This window comes from Protopterus annectens, chromosome 5.part0, assembly GCF_019279795.1.
Source record: "Protopterus annectens isolate FY-2018-M chromosome 5.part0, PAN1.0, whole genome shotgun sequence".
Classification (NCBI taxonomy): Eukaryota; Metazoa; Chordata; order Ceratodontiformes; family Protopteridae; genus Protopterus; species Protopterus annectens.
In genome coordinates this window covers 1,781,910,100-1,781,935,381 of record NC_056735.1, presented here as the reverse complement: position 1 = coordinate 1,781,935,381, position 25,282 = coordinate 1,781,910,100, and positions in this window count along the sequence as shown.

Sequence of the window (25,282 nt, the reverse complement as noted above, 5' to 3'; positions counted from 1 at the left end):
ATGTTCCCATTTGCATAGAAATGGGCAGTTGTGGCATATCAAGCTTACATCCCCTGTGCTATATAGAGGATGCAAACAAGGCGCCATTCTCCTTCAATCATCATTTCAAAGGGGAGATACATGTATGGTTATTGGGAGTAGCACAGAAGCCTTTAATGCCACAGGCAGCCTAACATCCCAGTCTCTCCTTGACAAACTGAGATACGTTTAGTATCTAGACTACTGATTGTTTTATTCACCATACCTTGTCACAGATTTCTTGTTGAGAGGACTTATACAGTTTTCATTTATTTATTTTACCTTTATTTACCATGTTTACCTGACTGGATTTAGTTAAAAAAACCTTTTCAGCAGAGGGTCGGAGGGAAAAGCTCCAACATATCACATTTTTAAACAGACATTTAATAATATAAATGCACATACATTAAATAATATACATTAACAATTATACATACATTTACTAATTAAATAATAATCATATGAAAGTAGAGGCAACTATTTCATTATAAAAGACATTTATGCATTAGTAGATGTTGACCGTTAGGCATTTGATGAGGTGTATTAGTGGGTTTTGCCAGATAGGTAACAACAGATCATGTGATTAGAGCTTAAGAATTCAAAGAAATTGGGGTAAGGAAAGGAACTAGGTAGGGCAGACAATATTAATATTGTAGTTAACAAGTTAAAGTGAAAAGCAGGTTCAGAGACAATTATATGTGGCTATATCAGATTTATATTAGAAGTATAGAGGTGAAGGGTGAGCAGTATCCCAAAACAATGCATATAGCTGAGAGATGCTAGGAGCACTATTCAGGTATTGGCAAAGACTGGTTGAGGGGCATAACATTCTGAAAGAAGAGAAGAGAAGTGGTATGACAATATGACAGGCTGAAGATTACTGTGACTTTTATCCCAGTGATGGACAGGGGCAGATCTACTGATTTGATAGGTGAAGTTTTAGTTGTGTTTTAAATGTGTTTGCATTCTGAATGGATTTCAGTGGTAGTGGAATGTGGTTCAGTAGTTTATCCACATTGTTTGAATACAGACAGTCACTTGCAGTATTAGATGATTTGGTTATCGTGATCAGTAATTTTTCTCTATAGTGTAAAATTCTATTGGGGGAGTAATGTATTAGGTTGTTAACGGCTGGGCAATTTTCTGCTTTATAGAGAAGTCTGTGTATTGTAGTTAGCTGAGAAAGAGCTAGGTGATGTGGCAGTTCTAACCAATTTATTTCCTGCAGGGCTAGGCAGGAGTGTGTTCTATTGTTATAGTTTACTGCAGATTTGGATATTTTATTATAACATTGCTCTAGTATGGAGACTTATGAGACTTGAAGTTTGGGGAAGACTGGGACAGCAATGAGGAGAGATTACAATAAGAGTGTAAAGACTATATGTCTTCTTGCAATGCCAGTGAGGTATGCCAAATTTCAATTGGTCAAAACGGGGCTGTGGATGGATGGATCTCTGATGACACCCAATCATTTTGTGTGCTTTACTTGTTCTATCATGTTGTTGCTGGTAGAGACTATAGTGAGTAGTGTTGTGTGTTTTAGTAGAGATGTGTTTTGGAATGAAGGGCAGTTGTTGTTGTTGTCTTTCAGCTTTTCCCGGTTAGGGGTCGCCACAGCGGAACTCCGGTCTGCTAATGATTGGCAGTAGATTTTCACAAACGCAAAGGTGCCAGCTCGACGTTCAACATTCAACGAAGGCACGCCCATTTACGCATGTCTTTCGAATGCCCACACAACCGTGGGGAGGACATGCAGACTCCACAAAGAAGGCACTTCCCGCGCTCCAGCTGGGAATCGAACGGGAGAACCTCTTGCTGTGAGGCAACAACGCTACTGCTGCACCACCGCGGAAGTCAGTCATTTTTTTTTTTTTTAGGGTTTAGAACTAGTTTCAAATTATTTAGCCTTCTTGCAATCCATAAGAAGGATTGTTGTGTAAATTATTAGAGTTTAGAGAGAGATTTGATAGTGCAAATTAGGGTCAAGTCATCATCATGTTAAACTAGGGTAGCAATTTTGTAACAGTGCAGTGGTCACGGGTGAAGATGTTAAAAGTATGGGACCTAGTACAGACAGATGCTTGTTGGACACTAATACTGGTGAGAAAGTGGAGAAATTATTTTTCCATTTCACTGTCTGTGCTCTGCTTGAGAGGTAGTTATGGAACTATTGCAGTGCACTCCTAATATTTTCCATACAATTTTATTACCCCACTAGTTAAATGCAGTCTCCTTTCAGACTCTGCCCTCATGAGTAATCTCCGGTAACTAACCACATGGTTAATTAAAAATAAGGCTATTATTTTTGCAATTACTAAAGGCAAACAAACACTCAGTCTACTTTGTGAACTTGCATGTAAGTGACATCAAATACTGATTGCCTCTAGAAGACATAGTCACTGGGCCAGTCTAATCCAGTTTGATGCTAGACCAGGGAACCATGATTTGTCTGCTTTATTGGAGTGCCCCATACCTAGGGCAAACAGGCTGAAATTTATGCCATGTTATAGATTCCTGGACAGACTAGGAGGATTACTACCAGTGAGGCCAGCAAGTTACTTCTTTTAGTGCATCATCAGTTCTTCTGTCTCATCTACTAGTTCCATTCAGGTTATCATGGGCATGCTATACCATAATTTCTCTAAAGGCACTATTCACTGGAATCTTTGTGCAGTGTCACCAGTCCTTATTAAGAGAGCATCTTTTAATATAAATCTGTCTTTTTAGTTATACATGGCTTTAGGCTCACAGTTGTTTTGCTGACCACTTTCATAAATGGTATTTGTAGTGGGATAGTCTCATTTTTCCTGATCCATGTTATCAGATAAGTCATCAGGACTGTCAGTATATCAGTGAAGATCATGCCTTTAGTCCTGTCTTTTTTGCTGATGAATAACTACTTCTGTACTTACTTGGGCTGGAGTAAAGTCCATGTTCACTGTTTAAGGTGCCTTCCTTAACCAGAGCATCAGATAAGTAATTCCCAGTTGATATGATTTATTTTCAAGACAAACTACTCCCAAGGCACAATAGCAGTTTTGATTCTGAAAAAAGGAATAATTGTAAATGTATGCTATGGGAAAACTTTGCAACTCATTTTCACCATAACGGTGGTGTCTACTCTGCTGCCTAGCAAATTCTACTGCTGAGTCATTGCAAGGTCTTCATCAGTCTCCACACAGTCATTTACGTATAGATTTGGCAGGCTCTGGGTAGTTAGACTCTTTGCACTTCTGGTATATTTTATTTATAAAGATGGCTTCTAAGTGTCAGGTTACAATATGACTACAAGACACATTATCATCTCTGAGTATCTACCTCATCAAAAGTGCAGTGGGCTGATGCTTTCTCTATACCACAATGTTTTTTTCCACTAACATAATTATTGATCCACTGCACTATCCATTTAGAGGACCAGAGCACCTACTTACACTGAAAAGTTTTTTTTCTACGACTCAGTGTCTTGTTAGAATGAGCTATAACATGATAAGCAGCAGCATGCTGATACAGGACAGCACTGACCTAACATGATAAGCAGCAGCATGCTGATACAGGACGGCACTGACCTAACATGATGAGCAGCACCATGTTGATACAGGACAGCACTGACCTAACATGATGAGCAGCACCATGCTGATACAGAACAGCACTGACCTAACATGATAAGTAGCACCATGCTGATACAGTACAGCACTGAACTAACATGATGAGCAGCACCATGCTGATACAGGACAGCACTGACTTAACATGATGAGCAGCACCATGCTGATACAGGACAGCACTGAACTAACATGATGAGTAGCACCATGCTGATACAGGACATCACTGACATAGCATGATGAGCAGCACCATGCTGATACAGGACAGCAATGAACTAACATGATGAGTAGCACTATGGTGATACAGGACAGCACTGACCTAACATGATGAGTAGCACCATGCTGATACAGGACAGCACTGACCTAACATGATGAGCAGCATCATGCTGATACAGGAGAGCACTGACCTAACATGACGAGCAGCACCATGCTGATACAGGACAGCACTAACCTAACATGATGAGCAGCACCATGCTGATACAGGACAGCACTGACCTAACATGATGAGCAGCACCATGCTGATACAGAACAGCACTGACCTAACATGATAAGCAGCACCATGCTGATACAGGACAGCACTGAACTAACATGATGAGCAGCACCATGCTGATACAGGACAGCACTGACTTAACATGATGAGCAGCACCATGCTGATACAGGACAGCACTGACCTAACATGATAAGCAGCACCATGCTGATACAGGACAGCACTGAACTAACATGATGAGTAGCACCATGCTGATACAGGACATCACTGACATAGCATGATGAGCAGCACCATGCTGATACAGGACAGCACTGACTTAACATGATGAGCAGCACCATGCTGATACAGGACAGCACTGACATAACATGATAAGCAGTACAATGCTGATACAGGACTGCAATTACCTAGCATGATTAGCAGCACCATGTTGATACAGGACAGCACTGACCTAACCTGATGAGCAGCACCATCCTGATACAGGACAGCACTGACCTAACATGATGAGCAGCACCATGCTGATACAGGACAGCACTGACCTAACATGATGAGTAGCACCATGCTGATACAGGACAACACTGACCTAGCATGATGACCAGCATCATGCTGATGCAGGACAGCACTGACCTAGCATGATAAGTAGCACCATGAGGATACAGGACAACACTGACCTAACATGGTGAGTACCACCATGCTGATACAGGACAGCACTGACCTAACATGATGAGCAGCACCATGCTGATACAGGACAGCACTGACCTAACATGATGAGTAGCACCATGCTGATACAGGACAGCACTGACATAGCATGATGAGCAGCACCATGCTGATACAGGACAGCACTGAATTAACAGGATGAGCAGCACCATGTAGATACAGGTCAGCAATGACCTAACATGATAGGAAGCACCATGCTGATACAGGACAGCACTGACCTAACATGATAAACAGCACCATGCTGATACAGGACAGCACTGACCTAACATGATGAGAAGCATCATGGTGATACAGGACAGCACTGACCTAACATGATGAGAAGCATCATGGTGATACAGGTCAGCACTGACCTAGCATGATGAGCAACATCATGCACATACAGGACAGCACTGACCTAACATGATGAGCAGCATCATGCCGATACAGGACAGCAGTGATCTAACATGATAAGCAGCACCATGCCAATACAGAACAGCATTGACCTAGCATGATGAGCAGCACCATGCTGATATAGGACAGCACTGACCTAACATGATAAGCAGCACCATGCTGGTAAAGGACAGCACTGACCTAGCCCGATGAGCAGCACCATGGTGACACAGGACAGCACTTACCTAGCATGATGAGTAGCACCTTGCTGGTACAGGACAGCACTGACCTAGCCTGATGAGCAGCACTATGGTGACACAGGACAGCACTGACCTAGCATGATGAGTAGCACCTTGCTGATACAGGACAGTACTGACCTAACATGATGAGTAGCACCATGCTGATACAGAACAGCAGTGACATAACATGATAAGCAGCACCATGCTGATACAGGGCAGCACTGACCTAACATGATGAGTAGCACAGTGCTGATGCAGGTCAGCACTGACCTAGCATGATGAGCAGCACCATGCTGATACAGGACAGCACTGACCTAACATGATGAGTAGCACCATGCGGATACAGGACAGCAATGACCTAACATGATGAGTAGCACTATGCGGATACAGGACAGCAATGACATAGTAAGATTAGCAGCACCATGCTGGTACAGGACAGCACTGACTTAACATGATGAGTAGCACCATGCTGATACAGGACAACACTGACCTAGCATGATGAGCAGCATCACGCTGATACAGGACAGCACTGACCTAGCATGATAAGCAGCACCATGATGATACAGGACAGCACTGACCTAACATGGTGAGTAGCAACATGCTGATACAGGACAGCACTGACCTAACATGATAAGCAGCTCCATGCTGACACAGGACAGCACTGACCAAACATGATGAGTAGCACCATGCTGATACAGGACAGCACTGACATAGCATGATGAGTAGCACCATGCTAATACAGGACAGCACTGACCTAACATGATGAGTAGCACAATGCTGATACAAGACAGCACTGACCTAGCATGATAAGCAGCACAATGCTGATACAGGACATCACTGATCTAACATGATATGCAGCACCATGATGATACAGGACAGCACTGACCTAACATGATAAGCAGCACCATGCTGATACAGGACAGCACTGACCTAGCATGATGAGCAGCACCATGCTGATACAGGACAGCACTGACCTAGCATGATGAACAGCACCATGCTGATACAGGACAGCAATGACCTAACATGATAAGCAGCACCATGCTGATACAGGACAGCACTGACCTAGCATGATGAGCAGCACCATGCTGATACAGGACAGCAAAGACCTAGCATGATTAGCAGCACCATGCTGGTACAGGACAGCACTGACCTAACATGATGAGTAGCACCATGCTGATACAGGACAACACTGATCTAGCATGATGAGCAGCATCACGCTGATACAGGACAGTACTGACCTAGCATGATAAGCAGCACCATGATGATACAGGACAGCACTGACCTAACAAGGTGAGTAGCACCATGCTGATACAGGACAGCACTGACCTAACATGATAAGCAGCTCCATGCTGACACAGGACAGCACTGACCAAACATGATGAGTAGCACCATGATGATACAGGACAGCACAGACCTAATATGATGTGTAGCACCATGCTGATACAGGACAGCACTGACATAGCATGATGAGCAGCACCATGCTGATATAGGACAGCACCGACCTAACATGATGAGCAGAATCATGCTGATACAGGACAGCACTGACCTAACATGATAGGCAGCACCATGCTGATACAGGACAGCACTGACTTAACATGATGAGAAACATCATGGTGATACAGGTCAGCACTGACCTAACATTATGAGAAACATCATGGTGATACAGGTCAGCACTGACCTGGCATGATGAGCAACATCATGCTGATACAGGACAGCAGTGACCTAACATGATGAGTAGCACCATGCTGATACAGGACAGCACTGACGTAGCATGATGAGCAGCACCATGCTGATACAGGACAGCAGTGACCTAACATGATGAGTAGCACCATGCTGATACAGGACAGCACTGACGTAGCATGATGAGCAGCACCATGCTAATACAGGACAGCACTGAATTAACAGGATGAGCAGCACCATGTAGATACAGGACAGCAATGACCTAACATGATAGGAAGCACCATGCTGATACAGGACAGCACTGACCTAACATGATAAACAGCACCATGCTGATACAGGACAGCACTGACCTAACATGATGAGAAGCATCATGGAGATACAGGACAGCACTGACCTAACATGATGAGAAGCATCATGGTGATACAGGTCAGCACTGACCTAGCATGATGAGCAACATCATGCTCATACAGGACAGCACTGACCTAACATGATGAGCAGCATCATGCCGATACAGGACAGCAGTGATCTAACATGATAAGCAGAACCATGCCGATACAGAACAGCATTGACCTAGCATGATGAGCAGCACCATGCTGATATAGGACAGCACTGACCTTACATGATAAGCAGCACCATGCTGGTAAAGGACAGCAGTGACCTAGCCTGATGAGCAGCACCATGGTGACACAATACAGCACTTACCTAGCATGATGAGTAGCACCTTGCTGGTACAGGACAGCACTGACCTAGCCTGATGAGCAGCACCTTGCTGATACAGGACAGTACTGACCTAACATGATGAGTAGCACCATGCTGATACAGAACAGCAGTGACATAACATGATAAGCAGCACCATGCTGATACAGGGCAGCACTGACCTAACATGATGAGTAGCACAATGCTGATACAGGTCAGAACTGACCTAGCATGATGAGCAGCACCATGCTGATACAGGACAGCACTGACCTAACATGATGAGTAGCACCATGCGGATACAGGACAGCAATGACCTAACATGATGAGTAGCACCATGAGGATACAGGACAGCAATGACATAGTAAGATTAGCAGCACCGTGCTGGTACAGGACAGCACTGACTTAACATGATGAGTAGCAACATGCTGATACAGGACAACACTGATCTAGCATGATGAGCAGCATCACGCTGATACAGGACAGCACTGACCTAGCATGATAAGCAGCACCATGATGATACAGGACAGCACTGACCTAACAAGGTGAGTAGCACCATGCTGATACAGGACAGCACTGACCTAACATGATAAGCAGCTCCATGCTGACACAGGTCAGCACTGACCAAACATGATGAGTAGCACCATGATGATACAGGACAGCACAGACCTAATATGATGTGTAGCACCATGCTGATACAGGACAGCACTGACATAGCATGATGAGCAGCACCATGCTGATACAGGACAGCACCGACCTAACATGATGAGCAGAATCATGCTGATACAGGACAGCACTGACCTAACATGATAGGCAGCACCATGCTGATGCAGGACAGCACTGACTTAACATGATGAGTAGCACCATGCTGATACAGGACAGCACTGACCTAACATGATAAGCAGCACCATGCTGATACAGGACAGCACTGACCTAACATGATGAGAAACATCATGGTGATACAGGTCAGCACTGACCTGGCATGATGAGCAACATCATGCTGATACAGGACAGCACTGACCTAACATGATGAGCAGCACCATGACGATACAGGACAGCAGTGACCTAACATGATAAGCAGCACAATGCTGATACAGAACAGCACTGACCTAGCATGATGAGCAGCACCATGCTGATATAGGACAACACTGACCTAACATGATAAGCAGCACCATGCTGGTACAGGACAGCACTGACCTAGCCTGATGAGCAGCACCATGATGACACAGGACAGCAATGACCTAACATGATGAGTAGCACCTTGCTGATACAGGACAGTACTGACCTAACATGATGAGTAGCACCATGCTGATACAGGACAGCACTGACATAACATGATAAGCAGCACCATGCTGATACAGGACAGCACTGACCTAACATGATGAGTAGCACCATGGTGATACAGGACAGCACTGACCTAGCATGATGAGCAGCACCATGTCCTATATCAGCATGGTGCTGCTCATCATGCTAGGTCAGTGCTGTCATGTATCAGCATGTTGCACCATGGTGATACAGGACAGCAATGATCTAGCTGATAAGCTGCACCATGCTGATACAGGACAGCACTGATCTAGCATGATGAGCAGCACCATGCTGATACAGGACAGCACTGACCTAACATGATGAGCAGCACCATACTCATACAGGACAGCACTGTCCTAGCATAAGTCGCACAATGCTGATACAGCTGATAATGCTGATACAGGACAGCACTGACCTAACATGAGTAGCACGATGGTGGTACAGGACAGCAATGATCTAGCATGATGATCAGCATCATGCTGATACAGGACAGCACTGACCTAACATGATAAGCAGCACCATGCTGATACAGGAAAGCACTGACCTAACATGATGAGTAGCACCATGCTGATACACGACAGCACTGACCTAGGACAGCACTGACCTAACATGATGAGCAGCACTATGCTGATACAGGACAGCACTGACCTAACATGATGAGTAGCACCATGGTGACACAGGGCAGCACTGACCTAACATAATAAGCATCACCATGGTGATACAGGACAGCATTGACGTAACATTATGAGTAGCACCATGGTGATACAGGACAGCACTTACCTAGCATGATGAGCAGCACTATGCTGATACAGGGCATCACTGTCCTAGCATGATGAGTAGCACCATGCTGATACAGGACAACACTGACCTAACATGATGAGTAGCACCATGGTGATACAGGACAGCACTGACCTAGCATGATGAGCAGCATCATGCTGATACAGGACAGCACTGACCTAGCATGATGAGAAGCACCATGCTGATACAGGACAGCGCTAACCTAACATAAGCAGCACCATGCTGATACAGGACAGCAGTGACCTAGCATGATGAGCAGCACCATGCTGATACAGTACAGCACTGACCTAACATGATGAGCAGCACCATGCTGATACAGGACAGCACTGACCAAACATGATGAGCAGCACCATGATGATACAGGACAGCACAGACCTAACATGATGAGCAGAATCATGCTGATACAGGACAGCACTGACCTAACATGATAGGCAGCACCATGCTGATACATGACAGCACTGACTTAACATGATGAGTAGCACCATGCTGATACAGGACAGCACTGACCTAACATGATGAGCAGCACCATGCCGATACAGGACAGCAGTGACCTAACATGATAAGCAGCACCATGCCGATACAGGACAGCACTGACCTAACATGATAGGCAGCACCATGCTGATACATGACAGCACTGACTTAACATGATGAGTAGCACCATGCTGATACAGGACAGCACTGACCTAACATGATGAGCAGCACCATGCCGATACAGGACAGCAGTGACCTAACATGATAAGCAGCACCATGCCGATACAGGACAGCACTGACCTAGCATGATGAGCAGCACCATGCTGATATAGGACAGCACTGACCTAACATGATAAGCAGCACCACGGTGATAAAGGGCAGCACTGACCTAACATGATCAGCAGCATCATGCTGATACAGGACAGCACTGACCTAGCATGATGAGCAGCACCATGGTGACACAGGACAGCACTGGCCTAACATGATGAGTAGCACTATGCTGATACAGGACAGCACTGACCTGCCATGATGAGCAGCACCTTGCTGATACAGGACAGTACTGACGTAACATGCTGAGTAGCACCATGCTGATACAGGACAGCACCGTCCTAGCATGATAAACAGCACCATGCTGGTACAGGACAGCACTGACCTAACATGATAAGAAGCACCATGTTAATACAGGACAGCACTGACCTAACATGAAAAGCAGCACCATGCTGATACAGGACAGCATAGACCTAACATGATAAGCAGCAGCATGCTGATACAGGACAGCACTGCCCTAGCATGATAAGCAGCAACATGCTGATACAGGACAGCAATGACCTAACATGATGAGCAGCACCATGCTGATACAGGACAGCAGTGACCGAAAAAGATGAGCAGTATCATGCTGATACATGGCAGCACTGACCTAAGATGATAAAATGCACCATGCTGATACAGGACAGCACTAACCTAACATGATAAGCAACACCATGTTGATACAGGACAGCACTGACCTAGCATGATGAGTAGCACCATGGTGATACAGGACAGCACTGACGTAGCATGATGAGTAGAAAAATGCTGATACAGGACAGCACTGACCTAACATGATGAGTAGCACCATGGTGACACAGGACAGCACTGACCTAGTATGACGAGCAGCACCATGCTGATACAGGACAGCAATGACCTAACATGATGAGTAGCACTATGCTGATACAAGACAGCACTGACGTAACATGATAAGCAGCATCATGCTGATACAGGACAGCACTGACCTAATATGATGAGCAGTACCATGGTGACACAGGGCGGCACTGACCTAACATGAATAGCATCACCATGCTGATACAGGACAGCACTGACCTAACATGAGTAGCACCATGGTGATGGTGGACAGCGCTTACCTAGCATGATGAGCAGCACTATGCTGATACAGGACAGCACGGACCTAACATGATGAGTAGCACCATGGTGATACAGGACAGCAATGATCTAGCTGATAAGCTGCACCATGCTGATACAGGACAGCACTGATCTAGCATGATGAGCAGCACCATGCTGATACAGGACAGCACTGACCTAACATGATGAGCAGCACCATACTCATACAGGACAGCACTGTCCTACCATAAGTCGCACAATGCTGATACAGGACAGCACTGACCTAACATGAGTAGCACGATGGTGGTACAGGACAGCAATGATCTAGCATGATGATCAGCATCATGCTGATACAGGACAGCACTGACCTAACATGATAAGCAGCACCATGCTGATACAGGAAAGCACTGACCTAACATGATGAGTAGCACCATGCTGATACACGACAGCACTGACCTAGGACAGCACTGACCTAACATGATGGGCAGCACTATGCTGATACAGGACAGCACTGACCTAACATGATGAGTAGCACCATGGTGACACAGGGCAACACTGACCTAACATAATAAGCATCACCATGGTGATACAGGACAGCATTGACGTAACATTATGAGTAGCACCATGGTGATACAGGACAGCACTTACCTAGCATGATGAGCAGCACTATGCTGATACAGGGCATCACTGTCCTAGCATGATGAGTAGCACCATGCTGATACAGGACAACACTGACCTAACATGATGAGTAGCACCATGGTGATACAGGACAGCACTGACCTAGCATGATGAGCAGCATCATGCTGATACAGGACAGCACTGACCTAGCATGATGAGAAGCACCATGCTGATACAGGACAGCGCTAACCTAACATAAGCAGCACCATGCTGATACAGGACAGCAGTGACCTAGCATGATGAGCAGCACCATGCTGATACAGTACAGCACTGACCTAACATGATGAGCAGCACCATGCTGATACAGGACAGCACTGACCTAACATGATGAGCAGCACCATACTGATACAAAACAGCACTGTCCTAGCATGATAAGCCGCACAGTGCTGATACAGGACAGCATTGACCTAACATGATGAGTAGTACCAGGGTGATACAGAACAGCACTTACCTAGCATGATGAGTAGCACCATGGTGATACAGGACAGCACAGACCTAGCATGATGAGCAGCACTATGCTGATACAGGACAGCACTGTCCTAACATGATAAGTAGCACCATGCTGATACAGGACAACACTGACCTAACATGATGAGTAGCACCATAGTGATACAGGACATCACTGACCTAACATAAGCAGCAACATTCTGGTAGAGGACAGCACTGACCTAACATGATGAGTAGCACCATGCTGATACACGACAGCAATGACCTAACATGATGAGCAGCACCATGCTGATGCAGGACAGCACTGACCTAACATGATGAGTAGCACCATGCTGATAGAGGACAGCACTGACCTAGCATGATAAGCAGCAGCATGCTGATACAAGACAGCACTGACCTAGCATGATGAGCAGCACCATGCTGATACAGGACAGCACTGACCTAACATGATGAGCAGTACCATGCTTATACAGGACAGCACTGACCTACCATGATGAGTAGCACAATGCTGATACAGGACAGCACTGACCTAGCATGATGAGCAGCATCATGCTGATACAGGACAGCACTGACCTAACACTATGAGTAGCACAATGGTGATACAGGACAGCACTGACCTAACATGACGAGTAGCAGAATGCTGATACAGGACAGCACTGACCTAGCATGATAACCGGCACCATGCTGATACAGAACAGTACTGACCTAACATGGTGAGTAGCACCATGGTGATACAGGACAGCACTAACCTAACATGATAAGCAGCAACATGCTGATACAGGACAGCACTGACCTAACATGATAATCAGCACCATGCTGATACAGAACAGCACTGACCTAACATGATGAGCAGCATCATGCTGATACAGGAGAGCACTGACCTAACATGATAAGCAGAACCATGCTGATACAGGACAGCACTGATCTAGCCTGCTGAGAAGTACCATGCTGATACAGGACAGCACTGACCTAACATGATAAGCAGCAACATGCTGATACAAGACAGCACTAACTTAACATGATAAGCAGCACCATGCTTATACAGGACAGCACTGACCTAGCCTGATGAGCAGCACCATACTGATACAGGACAGCACTGACCTAACATGATAAGCAGCGCCATGCTGATAAAGGACAGCACTGACCTAACATGATAAGCAGCACCATGATGATACAGGACAGCACTGACCTAACATGATGAGCAGCACCATGCTGATACAGGAGAGCACTGACCTAGCATGATGAGCAGCACCCTGCTGATACAAGACAGCACTGACCTAGCATGATGAGTAGAACCACGCGGATACAGGACAGCACTGACCTAACATGATGAGTAGCACCATGGTGACACAGGACATCACTGACCTAGCATGGTCAGCAGCACCATGATGATACAGGACAGCACTGACCAAACATGGTGAGTAGCAACATGCTGATACAGGACAGCACTGACCTAACATGATAAGCAGCTCCATGCTGACAAAGAGCAGCACTGACATAGCATGATGAGTAGCACCATGCTGATACAGGACAGCACTGACCTAACATGATGAGTAGCACAATGCTGATACAGGAGAGCACTGACCTAGCATGATGAGCAGCACCCTGTTGATACAAGACAGCACTGACCTAGCATGATGAGTAGAACCACGCGGATACAGGACAGCACTGACCTAACATGATGAGTAGCACCATGGTGACACAGGACATCACTGACCTAACATGATGAGTAGCACCATGCTGATACAGGACAGCAGTGACATAGCATGATGAGTAGCACCATGCTGATACAGGACAGCACTGACCTAACATGATGAGTAGCACAATGCTGATACAAGACAGCACTGACCTAGCATGATAAGCAGCACAATGCTGATACAGGACAGCACTGATCTAACATGATATGCAGCACCATGATGATACAGGACAGCACTGACCTAGCATGATGAGCAGCACCATGCTGATACAGGACAGCACTGACCTAGCATGATGAGCAGCACCATGCTGATACAGGACAGCAAAGACCTAGCATGATTGGCAGCACCATGCTGGTACAGGACAGCACTGACCTAACATGATGAGTAGCACCATGCTGATACAGGACAACACTGACCTGGCATGATGAGCAGCATCACGCTGATACAGGACAGCACTGACCTAGCATGATAAGCAGCACCATGATGATACAGGACAGCACTGACCTAACAAAGTGAGTAGCACCATGCTGATACAGGACAGCACTGACCTAACATGATAAGCAGCTCCATGCTGACACAGGACAGCACTGACCAAACATGATGAGCAGCACCATGATGATACAGGACAGCACAGACCTAACATGATGAGTAGCACCATGCTGATACAGGACAGCACTGACATAGCATGATGAGCAGCACCATGCTGATACAGGACAGCACCGACCTAACATTATGAGCAGAATCATGCTGATACAGGACAGCACTGACCTAACATGATAGGCAGCACCATGCTGATACAGGACAGCACTGACTTAACATGATGAGTAGCACCATGGTGATACAGGACAGCACTGACCTAACATGATAAGCAGCACCATGCTGATACAGGACAGCACTGACCTAACATGATGAGAAACATCATGGTGATACAGGTCAGCATTGACCTGGCATGATGAGCAACATCATGCTGATACAGGACAGCACTGACCTAACATGATGAGCAGCACCATGCCGATACAGGACAGCAGTGACCTAACATGATAAGCAGCACCATGCCGATACAGGACAGCACTGACCTATCATGATGAGCAGCACCACGGTGATAAAAGGCAGCACTGACCTAACATGATGAGCAGCATCATTCTGATACAGGACAGCACTGACCTAGCATGATGAGCAGCACCATGGTGACACAGGACAGCACTGGCCTAGCATGATGAGTAGCACTATGCTGATACAGGACAGCACTGACCTGCCATGATGAGCAGCACCTTGCTGATACAGGACAGTACTGACGTAACATGATGAATAGCACCATGCTGATACAGGACAGCACCGTCCTAGCATGATAAACAGCACCATGCTGGTACAGGACAGCACTGACCTAACATGATAAGAAGCACCATGCTAATACAGGACAGCACTGACCTAACATGAAAAGCAGCACCATGCTGATACAGGACAGCATATACCTAACATGATAAGCAGCAACATGCTGATACAGGACAGCACTGTCCTAGCATGATAAGCAGCAACATGCTGATACAGGACAGCACTGACCTAACATGATGAGCAGCACCATGCTGATACAGGACAGCAGTGACTGAAAAAGATGAGCAGCAAGATGCTGATACAGGACAGCAGTGACCGAAAAAGATGAGCAGCACCATGCTGATACATGACAGCACTGACCTAAGATGATAAGAAGCACCATGCTGATACAGGACAGCACTAACCTAACATGATAAGCAGAACCATGTTGACAGAGCACAGCACTGTCCTAGCATGATGAGAAGCACCATGCTGATACAGAACAGTACTGACCTAACATGGTGAGTAGCACCATGGTGATACAGGACAGCACTGACCTAACATGATAAGCAGCACCATGCTGATACAGGACAGCACTGACCTAACACGATGAGCAGCATCATGCTGATACAGGACAGCACTGACCTAACATGATAAGCAGAACCATGCTGATACAGGACAGCACTGACCTAGCCTGCTGAGAAGTACCAAGCTGATACAGGACAGCACTGACCTAACATGATAAGCAGCAACATGCTGATACAAGACAGCACTGACCTAACATGATAAGCCGCACCATGTTGATACAGGACAGCACTGACCTAGCCTGATGAGCAGCACCATACTGATACAGGACAGCACTGACCTAACATGAAAAGCAGCACCATGCTGATAAATGACAGCACTGACCTAACATGATAAACAGCACCATGCTGATACAGGACAGCAGTGACCTAACATGATGAGCAGCACCATGCTGATACAGGAGAGCACTGACCTAGCATGATGAGCAGTACCATGCTGTTAAAGGACAGCACTGACCTAACATGATGAGCAGCACCATGCTGATACAGGAAGCACTGACTTAGCATGATGAACAGCACCATGCTGATACAAGACAGCACTGACCTAGCATGATGAGTAGAACCACGCTGATACAGGACAGCACTGACCTAACATGATGAGTAGCACCATGGTGACACAGGACAGCACTGACCTAGCATGATGAGCAGCACCATGCTGATACAAGACAGCACTGACCTAACATAATAAGCAGCACCATGCTTATACAGGACAGCACTGACCCAACATGATAAGCAGCACCATGCTGATACAGGACAGCACTGACCTAACATGATGAGCAGCACCATGGTGACACAGGGCAGCACTGACCTAACATGAAAAACATCACCATGTTGATACAGGACAGCACTGACCTAACATGATGAGTAGCACCATGGCAATACAGGACAGTGCTTACCTAGCATAATGAGCAGCACTATGCTGATACAGGACAGCACTGACCTAAAATGATGAGTAGCACCATGGTGATACAGGACAGCACTGACCTAGCTGATGAGCAGCACCATGCTGATACAGGACAGCACTGACCTAGCGTGATGAGCAGCACCATGCTGATACAGGACAGTACTGACCTAACATGATGAGCAGCACCATACTGATACAGAACAGCACTGTCCTAGCATGATAAGTGGCACCATGCTAGTACAGGACAGCACTGATCTAGCATGATGAGCAGCATCATGCTGATACAGGACAGCACTGACCTAACATGATAAGCAGCACCATTCTGGTACAGGACAGCACTGACCTAACATGATAAGCAGCACCATGCTGATACAGAAAAGCACTGACCTAACATGATGGGTAGCACCATGCTGATACACGACAGCACTGACCAAGGACAGCGCTGACCCAACATGATGAGCAGCACCATGCTGATGCAGGACAGCACTGACCTAACATGATGAGTAGCATCATGGTGACACCAGGGCAGCACTGACCTAACATGATGAGTAGCACCATGCTGATACAAGACAGCACTGTCCTAGCATGATAAGCAGCACCATGCTGATAACAGGACAGCACTGACCTAGCATGATATTCAGCACCATGATGATACAGGATAGCATTGACCTAACATGATGAACAGCACCATGCTGATACAGGACAGCACTATCCTAGCATGATGAGTAGAACCATGGTGATACAGGACAGCACTGACCTAGCATGATGAGCAGCACCATGCTGATACAGGACAGCACTGACCTAGCATGATGAGCAGCACCATGCTGATACAGGACAGCAATGACCTAACATGATGAGCAGCACCATACTGATACAGGACAGCACTTTCCTAGCATAAGTCGCACAATGCTGATACAGTACAGCACAGACCTAACATGATGAGCAGCACCATGCTGATACAGGACAGCACTGACCTAACATGATGAGTAGCACCATGCTGATACACGACAGCACTGACCTAACATGATGAGCAGCACCATGCTGATGCAGGACAGCACTGTCCTAACATGATGAGTAGCATCATGCTGATACAGGACAGCACTGACCTAACATGATAAGCAGCAGCATGCTGATACAAGACAGCACTGACCTAGCATGATGAGCAGCACCATGCTGATACAGGACAGCACTGACCTAACATGATGAGCAGCACCATGCTGATACAGGACAGCACTGGCCAAACATGATGAGTAGCAGAGTGCTGATACAAGACAGCACTGACCTAACATGATAAGCAGCACCATGCTGATATAGGACAGCACTGACCTAGCATGATATGCAGCACCATGATGGTACAGGATAGCACTGACCTAACATGATAAACAGCACCATGCTAAAGGAGGACAGCTGTGTCCTAGCATGATGAGTAGTACCATGCTGATACAGGACAGTACTGACCTAACATACTGAGTAGCACCATGTTGATACAGGACAGCACTGGCCTAACATGATGAGGAGCATCATGCTGGTGCAGGACAGCACTGACCAAACATGATTAGCAGCACTATGCTGATACAGGACAGCACTGACCTAGCCTGATGAGCAGCACCATATTGATACAGGACAGCACTGGCCTAACATGATGAGCAGCACCATGCTGATACAGGACAGCACTGACCTAACATGATAAGTATTACCATGCTGATACAGGACAGCACAGACCTAACATGATAAGCAGCACCATGCTGATACAGGACAGCACTGACCTAACATGATAAGCAGCACCATGCTGATACAGGACAGCACTGACCTAACATGATAAGCAGCACCATGCTGATAAAGGACAGCACTGGCCTAACATGATAAGCAGCACCATGCTGATACAGGACAGCACTGACCTAACATGATGAGCAGCACCGTGCTGATACAGGACAGCCCTGACCTAACATGATAAGCAGCACCATGCTGATACAGGACAGCACTGACCTAGCCTGATGAGCAGCACCATGCTGATACAGGACAGCACTGACCTAACATGATGAGCAGCACCATGCTGATACAGGACAGCACTGACCTGGCATGATGAGCAGCACCATGCTGTTACAAGACAGCACTGACCTTGCATGATGAGTAGAACCATGCTGATAGAAGACAGCACTGACCTAACATGATGAGTAGCACCATGCTGATACAGGACAGCACTGACCTAACATGATAAGTAGCACCATGCTGGTACAGGAAAGCACTGACCAAACATGAAAAGCAGTACCATGCTGATGCAGGACAGCACTGAACTAACATGATGAGTAGAAGCATTCTGGTACAGAACAGCACTGACATAACATGATGATTAGCATTATGGTCACACAGGACAGCACTGACCTAGCATGATGAGCAGCACCATACTGATACAGGAGAGCCCTGACCTAACATGATGAGCAGCACCTTGGTGACACAGGACAGCACTCGCCTAACATGATAAGCAGCACCATGCTGATACAGGACAGCACTGACCTAACATGATAAGCAGCACCATGCTGATGCAGGGCAGCACTGACCTACCATGATGAACAGCACCATGCTGATAAAGGAGAGCACTGACCTAACATGATGAGCAGCACCGTGCTGATACAGGACAGCACTGACCTAACATGATAAGCAGCACCATGCTGATACAGGACAGCACTGACCTAGCATTATGAGCAGCACCATACTGATACAGGACAGCACTGACCTAATATGATAAGCAGCACCATGCTGATACAGGACAGCACTGACCTAGCATGATGAGCAGCACCACACTGATACATGACAGCCCTGACCTAACATGATGAGCAGCACCTTGGTGACACAGGACAGCACTGACCTAACATGATAAGCAGCACCATGCTGATACAGGACAGCACTGACCTATCATGATGAGCAGCACCATGTTGATACAGGACAGCACTGACCTAACATGGTGAGTAGCACCATACTGATACAGAACAGCACTGACCTAACATAATAAGCAGCACCATGCTGATACAGGACAGCACTGACCTAACATGATATGCAGCACCATACTGATACAGGACAGCACTGTCCTAGCATGATGAGTAGCACCATGCTGATACAGGACAGTACTGACCTAACATGGTGAGTAGCACCATGGTGATACAGAACAGCACTGACCTAACATGATGAGCAGCATCATGTTGATGCAGGACAGCAATGACCAAACACGATATGCAGCACCATGCTGATACAGGACAGCACTGACCTAACATGATAAGCAGCACCATGCTGATACAGGACAGCACTGACCTAACATGATAAGCAGCACCTTGCTGATATAGGACAGCACTGTCCTAGCATGATGAGCAGTGCCATGCTGATACAGGACAGCACTGACCTAACATAAGAAGCACCATGCTGATACAGGACAGCACTGACCTAACATGATAAGCAGCACCATGCTGATGCAGGACAGCACTGACCTAACATGATAAGCAGCACCATACTGATGCAGGACAGCACTGACCTAACATGATGAGTAGCACCATGGTGACACAGGACAGCACTGACCTAGCATGATGAGCAGCACCATACTGATACAGGACAGCCCTGACCTAACATGATGAGCCACATCTTGGTGACACAGGACAGTACTGACCTAACATGATAAGCAGCACCATGCTGATGCAGGACAGCACTGACCTAACATGATGAGTAGAAGCATGCTGGTACAGAACAGCACTGACCTAACATGATGAGTAGCACCATGGTGACACAGGACAGCACTAACCTAACACGATAAGCAGCACCATGCTCATACGGAACAGCACTAGCTTAACATGATGAGCAGCACCATGGTGACACAGGGCAGCACTGACCTAGGACAGCACTGACCTAACATGATAAGCAGCACCATGCTGATACAGAACAGCACTGACCTAACATGATATGCAGCACCATACTGATACAGGACAGCACTGACCTAACATGGTGACTAGCACCATGGTGATACAGGACAGCACTGACCTAGGACAGCACTGACCTAACATGATAAGCAGCACCATGCTGATACAGAACAGCACTGACCTAACATGATATGCAGCACCATACTGATACAGGACAGCACTGACCTAACATGGTGACTAGCAACATGCTGATACAGGACAGCACTGACCTAACATGATATGCAGCACCATACTGATACAGGACAGCACTGACCTAACATGGTGACTAGCACCATGGTGATACAGGACAGCACTTACCTTGCATGATGAGCAGCACCATGCTGATACAGGACAACACTGACCTAGCATGATGAGCAGCATCATGCTGATACAAGACACACTGACCTAACATGATGAGCAGCACCATGCTGATACAGGACAGCACTGACCTAACATGATGAGCAGCACCATGCTGATACAGGACAGCAGTGACCTAACACAATAAGCAGCACCATGCTGATACAGGACAGCATTGACCTAGCCTGATGAGCAGCACCATGCTGATGCAGGACAGCACTGACCTAACATGATAAGCAGCACCATGCTGATACAGGACAGCATTGACCTAGCCTGGTGAGCAGCACCATGCTGATACAGGAAGTACTGACCTAACATGGTGAGCAGCGCCATGCTGATACAGGACAGCACTAATCTAACATGATAAGCAGCACCATGATGACACAGGACACCACTGACAATCACGTGAGTATACCCTGGATCTAAGAAGAAATCCTAGTCCATATGGTGACATACCAGGTCTGGGTCAGTTTAATACTTATAATTATACAGAAAATGTATGTTAATGCAAAAATCTTTTCTTCTGAGTTTTTAATAAAATTAGAGTAATATTTTATTATTTCCCTGATTTTCAGCTTTTATCCATCCATTACTTTTTGCCATATCCAGAAATATTGGGCTACGATGACCTGTTTCTGGCATACAAGGCATCCTCTGATCCATTACTGATGGATTTACTGCTCATCAGCAAGTTAAATGGCATCAGAAATATCTGTTCTAAGGATCTAAACCTCTTCTGCAACATCAACAGAACAGTTTGGAGGGACAGGTATATTTTGTAGAGGATACCACTGCTTTGGAATAAACTCACCGTCCACATAAAAAAAAATCATCCCTGTCCATTTTCAAGTGCAACTTAGATCTATGGATGGGAAACAGAAAATTTCCCCCAGGACTGCCCCCTGTACAACTAATGGACAGATGCAGGTCTTAAAATGCTTTGTTGCATGCATGGTTCCCCTCATATTATTTATGGTACGATTCCAGTTATTCTCATTTGGTGTAATATATGATTATTTACCATGGGATGGGTAAAGCCAGCGTATGACTAAATGAGATAGGCTCTTTCAAGCACAAAAAGGGAAATTGGTTAGGCTTAAAATGGCCCACAAGGAAAGCTAGCCTTGTACTCACCTATAAACCTATGAGCCTGTAAGAAGTTGAGAGGTGTGGGCCTGACTCAAGCTATCCTTTAAAGCTTGCATGGTTTTTTGATGCTCTTTCCATCAAATCCAGGGGTCTTCATTTTTGAGCAGCTTGGTGAGGGAATATGCCACCTCTATGTGGTCCTGAATTAACTGGCTAGAGTAATTACACATGCTGTTGAAACTGTGCATTTCTGTCAGAGTTTGGAGGGTTTATACATTGACTGTCCTATATTTTGTGCTTTGAGAATTTATTCCACTTGTTTCACTTTCATTTTCTGGGTAGTTTAACTTGTTTTTGGATCACTGGCATTTTGGAAGGGGGCAATTTGTCCCACACATTCTTTAGCTGGTTTAATGCATATGTTTCCTCAGTAAGAGTACATTTGGGTCTTATGAGGTCAGCAGATAAGTATGCAGTCCTACAACTGCAGAGCTATACATATAATCAATTTCGAGGAGGCCCATACCTCCCTCAGAACAGGAAATATATAGTCTTGGTATGCACTTTTATAAATAATTTGATGAGCATGAAGCATCCTTCTTGTTTTCCTGTCCAACCTATCCAACACCTTTGGGGCCAGTCAGTCACTCCAAAATTGTAAATTGGGACAGGAAGCGCAAATTGGTTTATTGCTTGGACTTTGTTCCTAGATGTCAACACTGTTTTCAATATTAATTTAAGTCTTCTAAAATATTCCTTACTAAGTTTTATTTACATTTGTTCATGTTTTGTTGTTGATCTTTCACAAATTCCCAAATATTTATACACTCCTTCTTGCTCAAGTTCTTTTATATCATATTCCTGTCCCAAACTGATATTTTATTGATGCTGCAGATTTTCTGCTTTAAAGGCTGCTTTTGCACATTTATCAAGATCAAATAACATTCTTATATTATCTGAAAAAGGTTTGATCACTTGCAGTTGTTGTTTCAGTTCCTCATCAAACGAACTATACAGTTTTAAATCATCCACAGAAAGAAGATGAGAAGTCTTTACACTTTGTTGTTTTCTGGAAGCTAAATTGTAGTCATGACCTAATCTGTTAAGTAGACAGCTTAATGGGTTATGGAAAAGACAAAAGAGCAGCGGTGACAGAGAGTCACCCTGGAATATCCTCCTTTGGATTTTTATCTTTGGAATAATAATTTGTCCTTTATCATATCTTAACTGCAAAGTGGTTTGACACTGTTTCATGGTTGCTGTAATGTAATTGATCAGAGTAGGGTGTATCTTATACAGTTTTGAGCACTCTTTTATCCATGAATGTGGGATACTGTCAAATGCTTTTTTGTAGTCAATCCATGCCATACTTAGATACTCCACCTTTTTACAGTTCTCCGCTATGGACTTTATTTAACAACAAATGATCCTTTGTTACATGACTTTCTTTTATTACCCTTTTGTTCTATTGCCATGATTGAGTTTTCTTCTAAATGACTATAAATTCTGTCGGCATCAGTTCAAGTGTATAGTTTATAGGTCATCGGAAGGCAAGTTAATGGTTCATAGTTTTAGGATAGCTTGCAGGTTTGCTCTTAAGTTGGAGCATTGTTTTTCCTGTTGTTAACTAGGTTGGTGTCTGTTTGGAATACACATACAAATAGTTCTTACTCATGGCTAAATCTTCATGTAAAGATGTTAATACTTTTAGCCAGAAGTCAGGGACATGCTTCTGGACTTGAGATTTTCCAGTTAGGAGCTTTCCTTAACCTTGTTTGTCTCTCTGGCTGTTACATCATCCCATTTCATATCCTGTACATTTGAAATTCTTATTCTTTCTTATTTTTACTTCTTCTATCCATTTAACATCTTGTTATGTTCTTCAGGATTTTCATAGATTCTTCTCCAAAAATGTATTTATTTATTTATTTTACATTTGTTAACCGGGAACTGCGGTGGTGGTGCTGCGGTAGTGTTGTTGCCTCACAGTTAGACGTTGCCCGTTCGATTCTCAGTTAGAGCGTCTTCTGTGTAGCGACATGCGTGAATGGGCGTTCCTTCGTTGAAGGTTATACGTTAGGCCCGGCAAGCCAGTACATAAAAATCTACTGCCAATCATTAGCAGACTGGAGTTCCGCTGTGGCGACCCCTAACCGGGAAAAGCCGAAAGACACAAACAAACATTTGTTAACCGGGATGGTCTGACTGGACGAGGTCCATTTACAGCAGAGGCCCAGGGAGAAAAGCTCCACTTAATTAATGCAACAGACGATAATAATACATAATTTAAAGTAAAAACTTTGTTATTGAGCAGTATTTTGTGCATAATAGAACAGTACGCAAAGAAAGATCATATCAGCAATATATACAAGTGAACATTAAGTTAGTCATCAAAATATACAGACAGAGATCACAACAACATTTCCAAATGTCAAGGGATACCATCTGTTACTTCCATTTTTAGCGAGGGTCTGATAATTGGAGAGAAGAGTGAAAGATGGTGGTAGCATACACTATGATTGCGTAA